General features: G+C 44.1%; 5 non-coding genes across 5 annotated transcripts; all 5 read right to left on the bottom strand.

Moving 5' to 3' along the window:
• Nucleotides 1-411: 411 nt before the first annotated feature.
• On the bottom strand, nucleotides 412-575 carry LOC117756803. The gene has a single exon (XR_004612872.1). It is a non-coding gene; the product is annotated as a U1 spliceosomal RNA (small nuclear RNA).
• A 566-nt stretch (nucleotides 576-1,141) lies between these two features.
• Nucleotides 1,142-1,305, bottom strand: LOC117756792. The gene has a single exon (XR_004612861.1). It is a non-coding gene; the product is annotated as a U1 spliceosomal RNA (small nuclear RNA).
• Nucleotides 1,306-1,869: 564 nt separating this feature from the next.
• LOC117756940 lies at nucleotides 1,870-2,033 on the bottom strand. Its single transcript, XR_004613004.1, has one exon. It is a non-coding gene; the product is annotated as a U1 spliceosomal RNA (small nuclear RNA).
• A 660-nt stretch (nucleotides 2,034-2,693) lies between these two features.
• Nucleotides 2,694-2,857, bottom strand: LOC117756929. The gene has a single exon (XR_004612993.1). It is a non-coding gene; the product is annotated as a U1 spliceosomal RNA (small nuclear RNA).
• Nucleotides 2,858-3,415: 558 nt separating this feature from the next.
• Nucleotides 3,416-3,579, bottom strand: LOC117756932. Its single transcript, XR_004612996.1, has one exon. It is a non-coding gene; the product is annotated as a U1 spliceosomal RNA (small nuclear RNA).
• Between the last annotated feature and the right edge of the window lie 16,161 nt (nucleotides 3,580-19,740).

Raw genomic sequence — 19,740 nt, 5'->3', positions numbered from 1 at the left:
TTGGTAAAGGACTTGTTGAAGTGAAGCAAACACTTCTGTGAAACGACTAGGCTGTACATGACATATAATTACTTTATCAATTTTCTTGTCTCCACCCCTTTTATTCCCCTTGCAAAACACAGTAAACCTCAATGAACAGCAGCCAGGTAAGCTCTGGCTGTCTCTGATAGATCACCGCAAAAGCCCGGTGACATAGCGCCTTTGTCTCAGAGACAACACAAACTGCTATAAATTCTGAAAAATCAGCGTACAGGCACTACAAGAATTTCTAGCAAACATTACTTATCAAAACAGCAAACTTGGAACAGGAGTGAACCCGTCTATTTGCTGTAAAATTGTCCTTCGACCACTACAACAAAACCTATAAAGTAGGCCCAGTGTCAAGCTCTTATTGCAATTGAACATAATGATCAGGGGAGAGCGCGGACGCAGTCCCCCACTACCACAAATTATGCAGTCGAGATTCCCACATTTGGGGAATTCGCACGGGTCAGCACAACCGAAGTGCAATGGCTGAGCCTCGCCCTGGGTGAACCACCTTCATGATCATGGTATCTCCCCTGCCAGGTAAGTATGAGTTGGAAGCATTGGAGACAGGCTCCTGCTTCTTAGACACAGTTGTTTGGCTCACGGTGCCTCCCATGCATATTCACAGAATCCAAAGGCCTTCAGTATCACATCATCCTCTTTTGGTAAAGGACTTGTTGAAGTGAAGCAAACACTTCTGTGAAACGACTAGGCTGTACATGACATATAATTACTTTATCAATTTTCTTGTCTCCACCCCTTTTATTCCCCTTGCAAAACACAGTAAACCTCAATGAACAGCAGCCAGGTAAGCTCTGGCTGTCTCTGATAGATCACCGCAAAAGCCCGGTGACATAGAGCCTTTGTCTCAGAGACAACACAAACTGCTATAAATTCAGAAAAATCAGCAGTACAGGCACTACAAGAATTTCTAGCAAACATTACTTATCAAAACAGCAAACTTGGAACAGGAGTGAACCCGTCTATTTGCTGTAAAATTGTCCTTCGACCACAATCAGTGAATGCATTGTGGTGAGAGTACAAAACATGCACTACAACAAAACCTATAAAATAGGCCCAGTGTCATGCTCTTATTGCAATTGAACATAATGATCAGGGGAGAGCGCGGACGCAGTCCCCCACTACCACAAATTATGCAGTCGAGATTCCCACATTTGGGGAATTCGCACGGGTCAGCACAACCGAAGTGCAATGGCTGAGCCTCGCCCTGGGTGAACCACCTTCATGATCATGGTATCTCCCCTGCCAGGTAAGTATGAGTTGGAAGCATTGGAGACAGGATCCTGCTTCTTAGACACAGTTGTTTGGCTCACGGTGCCCTCATGCATATTCACAGAATCCAAAGGCCTTCAGTATCACATCATCCTCTTTTGGTAAAGGACTTGTTGAAGTGAAGCAAACACTTCTGTGAAACGACTAGGCTGTACATGACATATAATTACTTTATCAATTTTCTTGTCTCCACCCCTTTTATTCCCCTTGCAAAACACAGTAAACCTCAATGAACAGCAGCCAGGTAAGCTCTGGCTGTCTCTGATAGATCACCGCAAAAGCCCGGTGACATAGAGCCTTTGTCTCAGAGACAACACAAACTGCTATAAATTCTGAAAAATCAGCGTACAGGCACTACAAGAATTTCTAGCAAACATTACTTATCAAAACAGCAAACTTGGAACAGGAGTGAACCCGTCTATTTGCTGTAAAATTGTCCTTCGACCACAATCAGTGAATGCATTGTGGTGAGAGTACAAAACATGCACTACAACAAAACCTATAAAATAGGCCCAGTGTCAAGCTCTTATTGCAATTGAACATAATGATCAGGGGAGAGCGCGGACGCAGTCCCCCACTACCACAAATTATGCAGTCGAGATTCCCACATTTGGGGAATTCGCACGGGTCAGCACAACCGAAGTGCAATGGCTGAGCCTCGCCCTGGGTGAACCACCTTCATGATCATGGTATCTCCCCTGCCAGGTAAGTATGAGTTGGAAGCATTGGAGACAGGCTCCTGCTTCTTAGACACAGTTGTTTGGCTCACGGTGCCCCCATGCATATTCACAGAATCCAAAGGCCTTCAGTATCACATCATCCTCTTTTGGTAAAGGACTTGTTGAAGTGAAGCAAACACTTCTGTGAAACGACTAGGCTGTACATGACATATAATTACTTTATCAATTTTCTTGTCTCCACCCCTTTTATTCCCCTTGCAAAACACAGTAAACCTCAATGAACAGCAGCCAGGTAAGCTCTGGCCGTCTCTGATAGATCACCGCAAAAGCCCGGTGACATAGCGCCTTTGTCTCAGAGACAACACAAACTGCTATAAATTCTGAAAAATCAGCGTACAGGCACTACAAGAATTTCTAGCAAACATTACTTATCAAAACAACAAACTTGGAACAGGAGTGAACCCGTCTATTTGCTGTAAAATTGTCCTTCGACCACAATCAGTGAATGCATTGTGGTGGGAGTACAAAACATGCACAACAACAAAACCTGTGAACCTGTCTATTTGCTGTAAAATTATACTTAAACCACAATCAGTGGCATTAGTGAATGCATTGTGGTGGGAGTACAAAACATGCACAAAACCTATAAAATAGGCCCAGTGTCAAGCTCTTATTGCAATTGAACATAATGATCAGGGGAGAGCGCGGACGCAGTCCCCCACTACCACAAATTATGCAGTCGAGATTCCCACATTTGGGGAATTCGCACGGGTCAGCACAACCGAAGTGCAATGGCTGAGCCTCGCCCTGGGTGAACCACCTTCATGATCATGGTATCTCCCCTGCCAGGTAAGTATGAGTTGGAAGCATTGGAGACAGGCTCCTGCTTCTTAGACACAGTTGTTTGGCTCACGGTGCCGCCATGCATATTCACAGAATCCAAAGGCCTTCAGTATCACATCATCCTCTTTTGGTAAAGGACTTGTTGAAGGTAAGCAAACACTTCTGTGAAACGACTAGGCTGTACATGACATATAATTACTTTATCAATTTTCTTGTCTCCACCCCTTTTATTCCCCTTGCAAAACACAGTAAACCTCAATGAACAGCAGCCAGGTAAGCTCTGGCCGTCTCTGATAGATCACCGCAAAAGCCCGGTGACATAGCGCCTTTGTCTCAGAGACAACACAAACTGCTATAAATTCTGAAAAATCAGCGTACAGGCAGTACAAGAATTTCTAGCAAACATTACTTATCAAAACAGCAAACTTGGAACAGGAGTGAACCCGTCTATTTGCTGTAAAATTGTCCTTCGACCACAATCAGTGAATGCATTGTGGCGGGAGTACAAAACATGCACAAAACCTATAAAATAGGCCCAGTGTCAAGCTCTTATTGCAATTGAACATAATGATCAGGGGAGAGCGCGGACGCAGTCCCCCACTACCACAAATTATGCAGTCGAGATTCCCACATTTGGGGAATTCGCACGGGTCAGCACAACCGAAGTGCAATGGCTGAGCCTCGCCCTGGGTGAACCGCCTTCATGATCATGGTATCTCCCCTGCCAGGTAAGTATGAGTTGGAAGCATTGGAGACAGGCTCCTGCTTCTTAGACACAGTTGTTTGGCTCACGGTGCCCGCCATGCATATTCACAGAATCCAAAGGCCTTCAGTATCACATCATCCTCTTTTGGTAAAGGACTTGTTGAAGTGAAGCAAACAAACACAGAGTCGTTTACCCGGCATGAGACTACCGGCGGTGTAGCATCATGCTGCTTCCAGAGACATGGCTAACAACAACAACACCGGACACAGTCGCCGCGCTGGACAGATTCCAGCTGATACGGGCGTACAGGACAGTGGAGAGCGCTAAGGGGAAAGGAGGAGGGCTGGCAGTGTTGTGAATGATAGATGGTGTAACTCTGGGCACATCACTCTTAAAGAACTGCACTGCTGTCAGGACATTGAGGTGTTAGCCATTAGCATGAGGCCTCACTATCTACCACCGGAACTCTTGCACGTTATCGCGATAGCTGCGTATGTTCTCCCCTCTGCTAACGCTGATGCAGCCTGTGATGTCCTGGACTCTGTGGTGAGCAGGCTGCAGACACAGCACCCACAGGCTCTCCTCCTCACCTCTGCATCCTCCACTCTGCCCACCTTCACCCAGTACGCCACATGCCACACCAGAGACAATAAAACACTGCACCTTTTCTATGTCAACACCATGGAGGCATATAACTCAACACCCCTTCCCCCCCTTGGGAGGTCTGATCACAACCTGGTTCATCTCCTGCCTGTGTACAAACCTCTGGTGCACAGGCAACTAGCTCTGACCCGCACAGTGAAGAGGTGGTCCGACGAGACGGTTGAGGCTCCGAAGGACTGTTTCGAGTCAACTGTGTGGAAAAACTCTGCAAGGGTCATGGGGAGGACATCGACAGCCTCACCACCTGCATCACTGATTACATCCATTTCTGTGTGTAAAAAACAATGGTGTAGAGATAAACCACAGTTTTTTATATGTGATGTCAGGACCCATATAAAATGTGTTGTCCTCTTTCATGTATATTGTGTGTGTGCGCGAAGGGGAGGTGCATTTCCCTGGATTCTCTCAGAAGGGCCTCAGACACTCCTCCAGATGTCAATTTCCACTGATTAGTGTACAGCAGAAGGTCAGGATCATATTTTACAAAAACTGATTATAGATCAAAATTTGTCACAACCTCCAGGCCGTCAGGATTGTAAATTAATCCTATCCCTAAACGACACATGAAGTCTTGGCCTAATTAATTAATAGGACAACACCCTGACACGAAAAAAAGAGTGTTTAAAATGTTTATGAGTTCGGTTATCGGAACATGGTAGAGGAACAGAATATACTTTATTAACAATTTTGCCAGAAGTGCCAATGGAGTGTGTGAACCAACCCCATTCTTGGGGTGAAACAGGAAAATCATCTCTCCTTATCACAGAGTGTGTTACACCAGAATCAACCAAATACTTAATTTGTATACCATGGATTGTTAAAACATATTGTGGTAGGTTCGAAAAAAACAAAACAGCTGTGTCCCATTTAGCATATGTGCTAGTAAAGTAATTTTTCATGTCTAAGCATGTGATTGTTTATGATATCAATGTGTGTGTCTTGTTGCTCCCTCACTGCGAGCTAAACACTCAACAAAATCACAACTGTTCGTTGTCCTGGCTCCTAAATGGTGGAACGAGCTCCCCAATGACATCAGGACAGAAGAAAGTCTGCACATCTTCCGCCGCAAACTAAAAGCACATCTCTTCCGACTATACCTTGAATAAAAAAAAGATAATGTAGCGATTTAGTAGCACTTATATGGCACTAACCCATAGCACTTTGTACTTTGGCTTTTTGGAAGAAAATTGTACTTTCTTGATTCCTGTTGTTCTGAATTTTAACCCTCATGGTTGAATGCACTTATTGTAAGTTGCTTTGGATAAAAGCGTCAGCTAAATGTAATGTAATGTGTGTCAGTGACAGTCTGTATGTCACTATCATGTGTGTATAGTGTGGGTGTCGAATGAGTCAGAGTTTTCACCACTCTCTCCTGGCCCCCCCTCCTCCAGCCAGTCCTCCTGGGCAGCTGCAGCCTGGTTCTCCGGACACCCCCTGGCCCAATGTCCCTTCTTTCCACACCTGTAGCAGGTGTCTGCATCAATGCAGAGACCGCATCTGCCTCTTCCTCTGAAACCACTCTGTTGAACGGGCGTCCTCTGTTGCTTGTTTGGTGATTGTACATTATAGAGGATGTCTGGGAGTCTTGAAGTGTAATAGCAGCCATGTGATGGTCTTTTTCGGTCTTATATCTTTGTTGGGCCTTGCTGTTTTCTTCAGCATGCAGAGCATGTCGTCGAACTTCACAGCCAACTCTTCCCCAGTCTCCTCATTTCCCTCTCTTTCTCGTCCACATTTTTTTTTTTTTCTCTCTCGGCCAGGCAGAGAGGAGGGGAAGACATGTGGGTGGCTGATTTACAGTCTGTGCTTGGACTCTGTGGTGGGTTATAGGATCATAGGGCGGAGGTGAACCGACTAGAGCTGGAGCCACTTCGGGGCTTTGCAGAGGGGCACAGTCGAGATCGAAGTCAACTCTGACACACTGAGGCACTGTAGGAAACAAAGAACACTTTTCTGAGCAGATTTATCTGTTCGTTTACATTCATTTATCATTTTATCATCTTTTTGTGAACCATAGGGCATTTGTTTAGCAATTTTTCTTCTTTCGCTACATTCTGATAAATTTTTCCACATACTCAGTGCTTTCAGATCTGTCTCCTTTTTTGACACCTTTTTTAAAAAATTTATTTTTAATCTCCAGTTCTATTTATTGAGAGAAAAAAAATTATAGAACACAAAAAACAGGTATAGTGTTGACAGCACATGTAAAGCACATTAAGTGTATATCTATACAGAGATGCATTGAAGGACAGATTAAAACAGTAATAATAATAATAGTAAAATAATATAAAATAAGGCAAATAAAGATATACCTAAGAGTTATAAAGACACATTGATAAGTAAGAATAATCAGAACATGTCTGTACGTGAATAAAGAACTTTGCCAATAGAATGAAAAACCTTTTTCATTCTATTGGCAAGTTCCAACCTTATTAATAACCTCGGGCTGTATTGAGTCAAACAGTGGTCAATATATTTCAAGGATAATATATACTGCCCTGTATTGACAATATTGGCTATCAGCAGATTCCAATCAGATAGGAATCAAAGGAACAATTTGTTTGAATAATCTGGTGACTAAATTGGGTTTGTATAATTATTCTCAGAATTATTTCAGAGTCTCACCGTAAGGAGATGCCAGTGGTGACTGTCCGGGGCCCTGACCGTCAGCCCTCTCGTCTCTGTCTTTCACTGAGGGAGAGGCTGAAGTACTTTTTCTCTCAGGATGATCAGTCACCGTCCGATTGTGGCTCCAGACAAGTCACACAAGGGATCCCACTTCTGACAACAAGTTGTGATGGAAATTGGATCTGGTGAGGCTTCTGAAAAGAAAATAATAATCTTTTAAGTATACTTTATTCCTTGGAAGGAAGGTCAGACAATCATATTGCATGCAAAGAGAATTCTGCACAGGGAATGACAAACAATTTTTTTTTGTTTCCAGTGCTTTTATGCAGATTTAGTGACGGGGTGAAATGTGTGTGTGAAGAGGTGAAATATGTGTGTGTGTGTCAACTGAGTGATGGTAAAATCCGAGGAGATAAGACAGGCTAAGGGCCTTATTAATAGAATGTATTCAACACGATTATCCCCTTCAATTGAATTTAATTATTATAATATTAAATCTATGACACTTACTGTCTTCCTACTACATCTAAAACATCATGTAAACAGAGAAGGGTTAAATAATTCATGTGCAATAAAATGGATACAAATATTTTTTAATGATTCATATAATGAAGGGTCAGGAGGGAATCTCAAAACAGTAAATGTGTAAAACAGCATAGGAGTGATCATATATGGTGCATGTATAAAATTTCCTGCTGGAGCACGGTCGACGTCACAGCACATCACTTGTGTTCTGCAAGTGAACTGCTCATGCACACAGCTCGTGTTTATAGCGAACTTACCTAGAGAGTAGTTAACTCCCTCGCCTGGCAGGTCCGTTTGGCAAAGTTGTAAAATATCTGTGTTTGAACAGTGTGCACCGGTGACAATGTAAGTTATCATCTACTTGTCTGTTCTGAGTCATAGAAATGAGCTCTGTACCAGCACCAACTTGATCAGTGGCTGTCATTAAACTAAAGTATTGATGAACTGTCATCAGACACTGCAACACCAACAGAGGGAAAGTCACATGGTTAAATTTACTTTTTCTCAGATTTATGATTAAAACACTAAGTTAATTTGTTTCCTGCAAATATCAATAGATCATATGTGAAAGTAAATCTAAGTAACCCCCACCAGTTTTTCCAATCTTGGCTAAGGCCCTGCTTGGTTGTGTCCATTTACACCCAGTGCTCAAGTGTAACTCAATAGCAATTTAGTTTTTCAGATTAACAGTTTCTTTCAAATCATAATCACTCTCCTTTGTATGTAAACCTCTCTAACCCTATTCTGACTAGTTTTTCCAACCATGATAATGGCCCTGTGTAGGTGTCTTCATACACTTGAAGCTAAAGATAAAACCACGATTAAACAACTAAAGTGGATACCTTGTTTCAGAACCATGGACAGAGCTGTTTGTTGTGTTTAGGTGCAGCACCTCAACAGTTTGTTTCTCTGAATGAATGTTGTGGAGCAGAGCGCAGCTGCTTTACACTTCAAGTCTGTGAAAAAACACACGTAGGTTACAACTGTGTAAGTCGAGGCAGTGGGTAAGATGAGCCACCGCCTGTATCTAGATATCTATAAAAAAAGTAATAATGTGTCCACAAATTAAGGAAGTGTAGTCGACATTACTCATTCCCTCTTTCACTCAAGCACATGGAGAGAGTGGTAAGTAAACCAGAACAAATATATATTTTTCAAGCAAAGTCCAAAAAAAGCATGTTACAAAAATTATCAGTCTTCTATCATAATTAAAATAGATGTGTTTTTGACATTATTACATGTTAATTGAAGTCATTGTAATGACAAAAAAAGATAATGAACAGAACCATTGATCTGAGCTACTGTGTGAAACTGTTTTGTCAAATTGGTGGTTGTGGGGTAAAAAGTAAAAAATATAAGGGGTTTATAATTCCATGTTAACATTAACCCTTGTATTGTCCCTGGGTCGGATTGACCCAGAGTGTGTGTGTGTGTGTGTGTGTGTGTGTGTGTGTGTGTGTGTGTGTGTGCGTGCGTGCGTGCGTGCGTGCGATCATCCGCAAGCCCTGGCCAGTCAGGGTTAGGGTTAGGGTGACCCACGGATTGTCATTCTCCAATTCTCCTGGGGGTCATTGAGACCCACAGAGAGGCCGGTGTGTTTCTCTCGAGATCACAATTGGAATCAGCTGTATTGTCGAGCAAATTGACCAATTCCCCACCCCCAATGTGTGTGCGTGTGTATAGGGATATAAATAGATTACTAACAATAAATCTGGTACAAGTCAGGACACGTCCGTGTGCTGACCCTGACCAGGTCACGCATTTCACCAGAGAACCGGTTCTCCAACAGCTGTTCTCCCAGCAACAATCCTCTGAACCCGAAGAGGATGCGGAAGAGCAAGACCGAGAAGCGGACCGAGACGACAAAGACGATGATGACCATGACGAAGACGACGACGGCGACGAAGACTACGACCCAGTGCGTGATGCTGCTGCAGATTCGTCATCGTGCTCATCCTCGGAAGAAGAAGAAGAAGAAGAAGAAGAAGAAGAAGAAGAAGAAGAAGAAGAAGAAGAAGACCGAGGCGAAGAAGAAGGAGGAGAAGGAGAAGATTACGGCACCACCACCACCGGAGTCGTGGAAAGAGAGACCTTCCTGTCAAGAAACGGAGAAATAACATGGTCCTCGAGGGCGTTATTTATGTTAGTGCCTGTTTGTTTAGTCAAATGTAAAGTTTGAATATAGCCTGCCATAATACTATATCATGTGCAAGCACTGCTCCCTTGTGGTCAATTCGTGGCATAACATCACTACGTTAAGAAATGATCGATAATGTTTACTTCCTCATTTAATCATCAATGTGTTTGTGGAATATCAGATGTTTTTCTTCACTGATTTTACTTCAACTCTCTTAAATGTTTAATGACTGAATCATCTGAATAAGCTAATTGTTAACAAATGATACATGATCAACAGAACCTGTATAAAGGAGGCCTATCCGCAGCGCATTGCGGAGGTGCAGCGTGAGTGTAGCGCGCGGTGTGTGGCGCAGAAGTAATTGAGAGCGACGCGGGAGACCGAGAGGAAGAAGAAGACCGCTGTCCGTCGGTCAGAGACTGCTGTCTGCTTGTGCGTGTGCGTCCGTGAGAACCGTGAGAATGCACTGTGTGTTATTAGTTGTTTCAGTTAAGTTGGTTAGAGTTCGTTATTAGTTAACATGCACTGCTGGGGCTGCACGGTCAGTGCGAGTGCAGCGCATTATCTGCTTCATTGTATATCTGGGTGCCTTTTCTACTGTTTTATATTTATATCTGTGGGTTCCTCGCTAATATGTATATACGGGTAGATAAGGATATATATTGTTCATATGGATGTAGCCGAGCGTTTTGTTGTCTTATATGTCAGGCCTCAGCCGATTAAGGACACCAGAGATGGTCATGAACTCGGGACATCACACCTGTTTATTCTCCGTCACATTTCACAACTTCTCTCTTCACAGAACCCCCTTCCGTTAAAACCCCCTTTCAAAATAAGAGTCCCAACCAACAACCCGCTTACAACAGGAACTACACATCAACCCTCAACAATAAAGTCACTAAATAAAATAGCTTACATACCTCCCCCCTAACAAAAAGAAAGAAACAAAAGAAACGTCCCCGTTTCTAAACAGTGACAATATCAATACACAAAACCAATAATAACAGCAAAAGCAAAAACCAAAATATATACACTACCGTTCAAAAGTTTGGGGTCACTTAGAAATTTCCTTATTTTTCAAAGAAAAGCACTGTTTTTTTCAATGAAGATAACATTAAATTAATCAGAAATACACTCTATACATTGTTAATGTGGTAAATGACTATTCTAGGTGGAAACGTCTGGTTTTTAATGAAATATCTACATAGGTGTATAGAGGCCCATTTCCAGCAACTATCACTCCAGTGTTCTAATGGTACATTGTGTATGCTAATCGCCTTAGAAGACTAATGGATGATTAGAAAACCCTCGAAAACCCTTGTGCAATTATGTTAGCACAGCTGAAAACTGTTTTGCTGGTGAGAGAAGCTATAAAACTGGCCTTCCTTTGAGCTAGTTGAGTATCTGGAGCATCACATTTGTGGGTTCGATTATACTCTCAAAATGGCCAGAAAAAGAGAACTTTCATGTGAAACTCGCCAGTCTATTCTTGTTCTTAGAAATGAAGGCTATTCCATGCGAGAAACTGAAAATTTCCTACAACGGTGTGTACTACTCCCTTCAGAGAACAGCACAAACGGGCTCTAACCAGAGTAGAAAGAGAAGTGTGAGGCCCCGGTGCACAACTCAGCAAGAAGACAAGTATATTAGAGTCTCTAGTTTGAGAAATAGACGAAAAGAAAAAGCCATATCTGAGACTGGCCAATAAAAAGAAAAGATTGATATGGGCAAAAGAACACAGACATTGGACAGAGGAAGATTGGAAAAAAGTGTTATGGACAGATGAATCAAAGTTTGAGGTGTTTGGATCACACAGAAGAACATTTGTGAGACGCAGAACAGGTGAAAAGATGCTGGAAGAGTGCCTGACGCCATCTGTCAAGCATGGTGGAGGTAATGTGATGGTCTGGGGCTGCTTTGGTGCTGGTAAAGTGGGAGATTTGTACAAGGTAAAAGGGATTTTAAATAAGGAAGGCTATCACTCCATTTTGCAACGCCATGCCATATCCTGTGGACAGCGCTTGATTGGAGCCAATTTCCTCCTACAACAGGACAATGACCCAAAGCACACCTCCAAATTATGCAAGAACTATTTAGGGAAGAAGCAGGCAGCTGGTATGCTGTCTGTAATGGAGTGGCCAGCGCAGTCACCAGATCTCAACCCTATTGAGCTGTTGTGGGAGCAGCTTGACCGTATGGTACGCAAGAAGTGCCCATCAAGCCAATCCAACTTGTGGGAGGTGCTTCAGGAAGCGTGGGGTGAAATTTCTACAGATTACCTCAACAAATTAACAGCTAGAATGCCAAAGGTCTGCAATGCTGTAATTGCTGCAAATGGAGCATTCTTTGACGAAAGCAAAGTTTGAAGAACAAAATTAATATTTCAAATAAAAATCATTATCTCTAACCTTGTCAATGTCTTGACTATATTTTCTATTCATTTTGCAACTCATTTGATAAATAAAAGTGTGAGTTTTCATGGAAAACACGAAATTGTCTGGGTGACCCCAAACTTTTGAACGGTAGTGTACATATACATATATATATATATATAAAAAAAACCATATATATCTATATATATACATATGATACCATGTACCACATTTACCCGGACCACAAAAAAAAATTTCAGTTAACCCACACAACTGTCAAACAGATCAGTTACTCATAAACAACATATTCCTTGAAATGAACCGGCTGTCTCACACCAGAACGGGACACAGTCTGGCGAGGCTCTCTTGGGCCGGTGTCACTACCCACCAGTGGCTCTTCAGCCCTGCAGCCTCCATCGAGTGACCCCTCGTCCTGTAGCGAGGGAGCATGAAGAGGAGAAGCCGGGGGACTACACGCAGAACCCACCGGCAGTGGTAGAGTGTAAGCCTTGAGTCTGTCATAATGAACCACCCGCTCCTGTCCAGGATTGAAAGGACAGTCAATGCGATAGGTCAGTCCACTTTCTCCATTACAGTCCATCACAGCCAGTACTTTGTAGGGGCCCTTCCAGTGGGGAGCCAGCTTCACACGGTCCTCCGTAGGATTGTGCAGCCACACCAGATCTCCTACTGCATATGGCCGATGACGAACAGTCACATCATAATAAAGTTTCTGTGTCTCATGAGCACTGATACTAAACTGCCTGGCACTGCCGAAAGCAGTTTCCAGCCTCCCCACCAAAGAGGCTACGAAGTCAGCGTGAGACAAAGTCAAGTCCAAATGCACCGCCTGAGGGGACACTAATACATCCACCGGGACACGGGCTTCCCGCCCATGAGTCAAGTAGTAAGGCGTGTAACCCGTACTGCCATGCACTGAGGTGTTGTAGGCAAATGCAACAAGTTGTAGATAGTCGTCCCACTCACCTCCACAGGCCAACAACGATCTAGCTAACTGGTCAATGAGTGTCCAATTAAAGCGTTCCACCATCCCATCTGATTTTGGATTATATGGCGTGGTGCGCGTTTTCTTAATCCTCAGAAGCTGACACAGTCTCTGAACAATTTCCCCCTCGAATTGCCGACCCTGGTCACTGTGAATTATCTCCGGAACACCATGAACCAACACATAACCCTCAAACAAACTGCGACTGAATGAGCGGTTTGATTAGGAAGATCATACAGATTCACAAACTTGGTAAAGTAGTCCTCAACAACCAACACATATCTGTTACCGTTAGACGTCACTGGTAGTTCCAGAATGTCCATCGCCACTCTCTGGAATGGTTGAGTAGCTTGGGACCCCCCCATCGGCGCCCGATGTTTAGGGACAGGGGCCCTGCGGGTCTGACAAGGGACGCACTGCTCACACCACTGCCTAACATCTTTAAACATACAGGGCCAGTAACACGATTGCCTCGCTCGTTCCCAAACCCGCTCTGCAGAAAAATGTGCTGATGCAGGGCCTCCATGAAGGTGCTGCAGTATATCAGGGATAAACGAGGAGGGCACAACCACGTGATACTGAGTGTCCCCTGTGAGAGAGGAATTCATTGACCGACAGAGCACACCATTCACCACAGAAAGACGAGGATATTCAGTCCATAATTTACGAAGCCACCGAGAGCTCCCTCTCATCTGCCACCGCGGAAGTCGAGACCCTTTCACCTCAATCCAGTCCAACACTACACTAATGTCGGGATCATCCTTTTGCCACAGCTTAATCTCAGTCTCATCCTGGGAAAGTGAATGAATAAAGGAAAAGTTATCTGACTCACAGTCCATGTCCTCATGCTGCCCCCTTGTGGAGGAACTAGGGATCTGGGGGTTTGCAACGGTGACTGAGACTGTGAACTGCCTATCCTGGAATCACTCGACTCCCTGTCAGAGTCCACGACATTCACTTGGCCAGATGTGTCCCTTATGGTGTTCCTCATTGTGTCAGGCTCAGGATCTGGAGGTCGACGTGATAGAGCATCCGCATTAGTATGCCGTTTTCCATCCTTGTGCTGTATGGCCCAGTTGAAAGGATCCAACTGCCAAATGCCTCGGAGGCCCAAGAGGGGCTTATGATCCATTATGATAGTGAAGGCAGCCGATCCAATGTAGTGTCTGAACTACCGTATGGCCCAAACTACAGCCCACAGCTCCTTGTCAAAAGTGGACCAGCGTCTTTCGGTGGCAGTGAGCGACTGACTGGCATACACTACCACTCTCTCCAATCCATCCCTGTCCTGTGCCAATATGGCCCCCACAGCGTCCATGGAGGCATCCATATACACTTTAAAGGGGCAGGTGAAATCAGGCATGGTGACCACCGGAGCAGATGAGAGCACCCCTTTAAGATACACAAAGGCTGCATCACACTCCGCTGTCCATTGGAAAGGTGTGTCTTTACATGTGAGGCGGTGCAACGCTGGGCAAAGTCCCTGACAAAGCGTCTATAGTAAGAGCAAAGGCCCACAAATGCCCTCACTTCAGTTGGAGTCTGTGGAGTAGGCCATGTTCTGACCTTGTCTGTGTTTCGTGGGTCTGGCTGCAGGCCATGGCAAGACACAACATGCCCCAGGAACACCACATGATCTTGAGCCAGATGACATTTCTTAGAATTCAACCTAAGACCCGCTGCCTGAATCCTGGAGAAAACTTCCCGCAGGCTGGAGAGATGTTCCTCAAAGGTGGGGCTGTATATCAGCATATCATTGTTAGAAGAATTGTATATAACATTATCATGTGCTGAATGTACTGCTGATACAAAGTGTGACAGTCTGACTCAGAGGTGCAGTCTAGCACCTCTGAGTACAACAAAATGCCTCGTAATAACCGCAAACAGTCTTGTTGTCAAACTGAACTATGTTTCCTGCCATATAAGGAAATGTACCCAAAACAGGGAAACACGCCTGGAGAGATGTGACAGTCAAGACGTTCTGCAAATGTAACCCCACCTATACCTTGTAACTGAGCTTTTGAATAAATACACTGTGCACGGGAAGTACCGTCGAAGTTGGCTGCGACCTACTCAGAGGTGCGGACTTCCCTTGCAAGTGAAAACTAAGTACTTGTCTATGTGTGGTGTTTGATTCAGTGAATTCTTACAGCATTGTTATATGTCTGGGTGAAATTCCCTCGACATTTTTGGTCCTTCGAGCCGGATGCCAAGAGATCCAGACCAGAGGAGCAGATCGAGACTGAACTGAAGACTGTGCACAGCCCTCCTCATAGGAGGAGGACAAAGACCTGTGGAGTGAATTCTTCCCGGGCCAGTTTGACCTGACCTGTTCCTTGGACTGGATTGACGGCATCCGAACAAAAAGATGACGAATCAAACAGGTATGACATAACACCATTTTACAGGTGAGGTTTACGCCGGCACCTAGTAAGACAGGGTTAGAGTCCCGTGTCCCAAAAGACGTATTTGCAAAACGTCTAGATATATGGTGGTGGGGAGTGACTGTGTGAATGAATGGTCTGACAGTGAAAGAGTCTAAAACACGCAACAGGACTTCTGGGACTAAACCCCAAGAGAGAAACCGGACTGCACCCTAAGTATGGCCTAGAAGCTTGTTTCTCTGGAAGTGTTGTGTGACCCGAGAGGAATTCTCTGTTACTGAAAGACAACTCGTAAACTTAACACAATGGGAAATTGTTGTACAAAGTCCGGACCCCTAGAGGGGGACGCAAAATACATGAAGAGGTATGAACCTCAAAGTACGAAATACCTGGGGAAATGGAAACAACAATTTGACTTCAAAGGAAAATTAGATGTAAATGAATGTACTGAATTGGTACGGCGTTTACAATTAAAAGGCCGTATAAAAAACAAAAAAGAGCCCAGTGAAGAGCACCAGTGTGCTCAGCTCTGGTTAGAACAGGCACAAAAACGTAAAAACCTAAAAAAGACTAAATCAGAAAGTTTGGTGGTCGAGAGGCCAGAAGACCAAGAAACAGGGGGACGCCAAAGGCAAAATACAAATCGCCTCCCCCATGGTCCTCCGGTGGTAAGGGAAAAAGGAGATTACAAACGATACCCTTCTGCACCACCGCCCTATTCAGATCAAGCAGATGAAGATGATGAACCTCGGGGGGCTGCGGGAGGGAAACTTTACCCCTCCTTGCCACCACCGAGGCAGGACGACATGTTCGATCCACCCACGACATCAGGTTTAAAGAGTAAATTGCGGGGTGGCGGAGATAAATTTGAATGGAGCAAAAATATGCAGGGAGGATTGTTAAAAATAGACGAAGAAAATGCTGACGCTTATCCACTAATAGAAGTAGCAAATCCTGCGCATGATCCTACCAATAATCAATCCCAACCAACAATACGAGTATTCAGAACGTGGACACAAAGTGATGTTAAAGCTGCAGTGGAGGGAGTAAGATCGTACAAAGTGAACATCGTAGAATGTGGGGAGGACATCATGGGCCTGATGACCCTTATGATAAAGCATTTCATAAGCTCCCACCCCAGCGAGTGACTCTTAATTACATGTATTTTACAGAAGACACTGCGTTCTGTACAGTGGTATTGACTAAGGAGGCAAAAACACTCCTGGGGTGCGGCCAAACCCCTCACGTGTCACTTCAGAAGCCGCAAAAGAAAAAATGGAAAGACTTAAATTATGAAGCTAGAATGGTGCAGAGAAACGATGAGTCTGACTGGACACAAGAAGGAGACGTGCAAACAAGCCCGCATAGTCCTTACAAGAGGGTGTCACTGCACTGGGTTGCAAGAACCACTCCACAGACACACCTAACAGAAGACACAGAAACATGAAACATGATGTTAACAGAGGAGGAAGAGAAAGAGTTAGCAGGGATCCCAAAATGCCTATGGACAACTGGATCCACAGATGTGGGCACATTAACAGATTGTCCACCAGTTCAAATTAGACCAAAAGGAGAATATCGACCGCGCATAAAACAATATGCTTTAAAACAAGATGCAATAGACGGGATCCGCCCCGTAATAGGAGAATATTTAAGAGCAGGAGTTTTAATACCCTGTCCCGAGTCACCGTGTAATACTCCGATCTTTCCAGTCAAAAAAGCGCCACCATCCACGAAATGGAGGATGGTACAAGATTTAAAAGCAGTAAATACTGCAGTGATACAAAGAGCGCCCAATGTCCCTGATCCACACACACTGCTAAACAGCATGTGACCACAAGCTAAAGTATTCTCAGTGATAGACCTAAGTAATGCGTTTTTCTCTATTCCCCTACATGAAGATAGCAGGTTTTGGTTTGCATTTACGTTTGATGGGAAAAGATATACGTACACTAGGTTGCCTCAAGGATATGCAGAAAGCCCTACAATCTTTGCAGCTGCTATCAGTAACTGTTTAGCTAAATTGTATCCACCAGCAGGAAGTCAAATATTATCTTATGTAGACGATATTCTAGTGACCTCCAAAACAAGAGAACAATGTATACAGGACACAACGGCCCTGCTAACCCATTTGGCAAAAACAGGAAATAAAGTCAGCAAAGATAAATTACAGTTTTGCAAAACTGAGGTCAAATATCTAGGTCACATGTTAACGGCAGAAGGCAGAAAGATTAGTGAAGATAGGAAATCGACCATCTTGGCTGCACCCAAACCAAGAAGTAAAAAGCAGATGATGTCCTTTTTAGGACTCACTAACTACTGCAGGTCGTGGGTGTGTAACTATGCAGAGATAACCGCGCCTCTGCAACAGTTGATGTATGAGACACCACTACGCATGAGTGACACTCTCGAGTGGAATGAGGAAGCTGAAGTTGCATTTTGCAACCTAAAACAGACACTCGCTGGAACTGCCGTACTGGCACTTCCTGATTATGATAAACCATTCTCACAAACAGTGGATTGCAGGGGAGGGTTTATGACTTCTGTTCTGACTCAAATGCATGGAATATAAAAGCAGACCAGTAGCATTCTACTCCTCAAAGTTAGACCCTGTGGCACGAGCCACCCCCACCTGCGTCCAAGCTGTAATCGCTGCCTCTATGGCTGTCCATGCTTCAGCTGAAGTAGTTCTGTTCCATCCACTCACGCTACTGGTCCCTCATGCTGTTTCAGTGCTACTCCTACAAACCAAAATGACATTTCTATCACCAGCAAGACATTTATCTTGCATGGCCACACTGATATCACAGCCACATGTGGATATTCAGAGATGCACAACTTTAAATCCCTCCACCTTGATACCAACTGCAGAAGACGGAGACAAACATGACTGCATAGCAGAAACATCACAACAATATTCCCCCAGGCCAGATCTTATAGACCATCCACTAGAAACAGGAGATGTAGTATTTGTTGATGGGTCTGCTAAAAAGGATGACAGAGGCACAAACAGGGTGGGATATGCTGTGGTAACGGAGAACAAAATTCTTAAAGCAGAGAGACTCCCAGGAAATTATTCTGCACAAGCAACCGAATTAGTGGCATTAACAGAGGCATGTAAACTGTATAAAGGAAGAAAGGTGACAATATATACTGATAGCCAGTATGCATTTGCCACGTTGCATGTGTTCTGTAAACAGTGGCAGCAGAGAGGAATGAAAACGAGCACAGGAAAGCCTGTGACACACGCACAGCTGTTGCAAGATCTGCTAGTAGCTGTGTTACTTCCTCAAGAAGTGGCCGTTTGCAAATGCGCTGCACACAAAAAGGGAGATGATCTAATCACGCGCGGAAATACATTCGCAGACATCTCAGCAAAAGCTGCAGCCATGAAAAAACAGGAACAGATAGACACACACTTCTCGGCTGATGCTACAGTATTACACGACATGCAACACGCAGCCACTACCCAAGAAAAACAGGGCTGGCTGAAAAAAGGAGCCAAACTTGTAAATGATATCTACACATGACCTGAAGGAAAACCTATCCTTCCAAAATCAGTATACAAATGGGCTGCTATATTGAGCCATGGGCCTTGCCATGTCTCAACAGGAGGGATGGTGGGCCTAGTAAACAAGCAATATACAACCTATGGTTACAATCTCTATTCTAAAAATGTTTGTGCAGCATGTGTCACATGTGCGAGACATAATCCACAAGGAAACATAAGACCAAGGCGAGGGGCTTTTCCCACTCCACCGTATCCGTTTCATACCGTCCACATGGACTTCATTGAGTTAAGCACTTGCCAACAATACAAATATTGTTTAGTGATAATAGATGCATACTCCAAATGGGTTGAGATCATACCTACCAAACATCCAGATGCGATCACAGTAGCAAAAGCATTATGCAAACGCATCATACCCACGTTTGGCATTCCACAAATCATCAGAAGTGACAATGGAAGTCATTTTGTAAACGATGTAGTAAAAAAGATGTCTGCATGTTTGAAAATGGACTTGAAACACCATTGTAGTTATCATCCTCAAAGTGCTGGACTAGTGGAACGCAATAATGGCACCATAAAAAGTAAATTAAGAAAGTGTGTAGAAGAGACAGGAAGACCATGGGTGGAGTGCCTTGACTTAGTAACGTTAAGCATGCACATTACACCTACAGCAAACAACTCGCTAACACCATTTGAAATATTGTATGGACGCCCATATTACATACCTAATTTCACCTTGGAAACAGCTGTACCAAATGAAGAACAAACGCTTGCTGACTATATGGAGGCCACCCTGCTCACGAGAGAAGTGAAAATTGCAAATGATCTGCCAAACGATCCTTTCTCTTTGCAGGTTCCAAAAGTGACCGTGGGAGATTTCGTGTTCATCAAGGCGATAAAAAGGAAGCACTGGAACAGCCCACGGTGGGAGGGACCGCATCAAGTACTGCTCACAACACCCACTG

Source organism: Hippoglossus hippoglossus, chromosome 22 (genome assembly GCF_009819705.1).
Source record: "Hippoglossus hippoglossus isolate fHipHip1 chromosome 22, fHipHip1.pri, whole genome shotgun sequence".
In the NCBI taxonomy this organism is placed as follows: domain Eukaryota; kingdom Metazoa; phylum Chordata; class Actinopteri; order Pleuronectiformes; family Pleuronectidae; genus Hippoglossus; species Hippoglossus hippoglossus.
This window is presented reverse-complemented; position numbering and strand designations above follow the sequence as displayed.